Here is a 1,901-nt window from a genome sequence, read left to right as displayed (position 1 = left end):
ACCCGCATCGCGTGGCTGTTCCCTCAGGAGGGCAACTGGCCGTCTCCCCGGACAGCAACCTCCTGCGCATCAGGATCTCGGGGCACCGAGCTGGACAAAGAGACTCAGTGAGAAATAACCCAGTACAGCGAGAAACAGGCCGGGACTTCACGGGTAACGAGCACTGCACACACAGGAGTGTGACAGCCAAGCTCAGAAATGACCACAAAGGAGCGGCGAATCTCTTCCCCATGAAAGCACCTGGCGCTAGCGAGGCCAAACCCGGGGAAAAGGAACACTGAGAGCTTGTGCAACAGAGCTGCAGCTTCCAAAACCCCGGAACCCCCAAAGGCACCTCAGCCTTGCTCTGATCAACGTGATTAAGCAACTGCCTAGTTCAAATGTGACAAACACGCTTCCGAGCTAATGAAGAACAAATATGTGTAAATACCACCCAGATGATCAAATGGACTAATGAGTCACTTGTGGCTTTTCTCTGGAAAGAACAGAACGGCTCCATTCGAGATCATCACATGTTCCAATTATGCAGGAATAAATCTACAGATCGTGTCACAGAAGACATTGAAGTCCATGGGAGAGCAGGGGGAGCGTGCACACTGCTGAAGGAAGCGCAAAGCTCTCTCCTGATGCTGGCTGCAGAGGAGGTGCCTCCAAACTTCGCTGGGCTCTCTGAAGCGAGCATCATTACAGCAGAGCAGCACAACTCCGCTTCGATAGAACTTAGGAGGTAACCAAGCCTGAGCGATGACCACGAGGTCTGTGCTGGGAACATGTTCCCAGGAGGGCTGGCCCCACACCAACACAGAGAACCCCTCCTCCACCCCGGCTAATTTCTTCTCCTAATTAGGGAGTGGATAATAGGGGAGACAGGAGAGCTGTGTTACCCTTGGCACCAGGGCACCCCATCTCTCTGTGCCAATGGCAGCTCAGATCAACGGTCCCCTCCTTAATCACAAACATCCACTGTCCTGCCTGCTCTGTGAACTAAGGCTTGGCCCGAGCACGTGACGAAGACACCAGCTGCGTGATGGGTGTTGGGGCAAAGCAGGCACTCACTGGCCATGCTGCAAACCCTGCTCCAAAAGAACTGAAGGATGAGGCAAGAAAACAGGTTTCCCCTGAATTCTGAAGCATAGCGCATGTTTAAAAAGAAAAAAAACAAACCCCCAAAGCCACAAGAACCTGCTTTTTGTCTCCCACTTGAAAGCTCCACAGAGCAGGTTTAGAGGTGACTGAAGTAACGGCTGTTCCTTCAAACACCTTCTTGGCGCTGCTGGCTGAGGAATGAAACCCAGCAAGCTGTGTTTGTGTGTGTGTGGATAGAGAGAGGAGCTGGCACCGGGCTACGGGGACCGTAGAAGATAAATGACTGTTGGAAGATAAATGTAACAGCTATAGCGGAACTGCTCACAGACATTATTTAAACCACGAGGAAAAACTGAGGACCCAACCTCATTAAATAGAAGGGGGAAGGTTTACACCAACCAGCCGGTGGGATCTTGTGCTAAGGCACCCTCGGCTATTCAGGTTCTCTGTTAACACAGCCTTGAAAGCCCTCGTGATCCGGGGGGCACAGCTCTAACGGGCCGAGCTGCTACTGCTGGCATGGGCATCGCGGTCGCACGTGCCCAGGAGCCTCGCGAAGCCCGAGGGAGCGAAGGGAAGGCGAGCGCTCGGCGGGGCTGTGCAGGAGGAGTTTGGGTGGTGGAATGGAGGGGATGGGGCAGAATTAACTCCAGCTCCGCAGACAGCCGCTCCTGAGCACAGCCACACACTTATGGTGCCCAACGAGAGCTTGTACGCTCTCTCGCACCTGAGACAACAGCTAGGCAGCTCTCACCTCCCACCAGCGGGCCTCCAGAGCTCACTGGCTAAACACGAGCTGACAAACTCGCCACCTC

At 54.1% G+C, this 1,901-nt stretch overlaps 1 protein-coding gene across 1 annotated transcript in view; it reads right to left on the bottom strand.

Moving 5' to 3' along the window:
* LOC104496392 (cell adhesion molecule 1-like) overlaps positions 1–1,901 on the bottom strand; it is a 7,645-nt gene that overhangs the window by 2,919 nt on the left and 2,825 nt on the right. The window lies entirely within an intron of this gene.

Source organism: Buceros rhinoceros, unplaced genomic scaffold, assembly GCF_000710305.1.
Source record: "Buceros rhinoceros silvestris isolate BGI_N320 unplaced genomic scaffold, ASM71030v1 scaffold33307, whole genome shotgun sequence".
Lineage (NCBI taxonomy): Eukaryota > Metazoa > Chordata > Aves > Bucerotiformes > Bucerotidae > Buceros > Buceros rhinoceros.
This window is presented reverse-complemented; position numbering and strand designations above follow the sequence as displayed.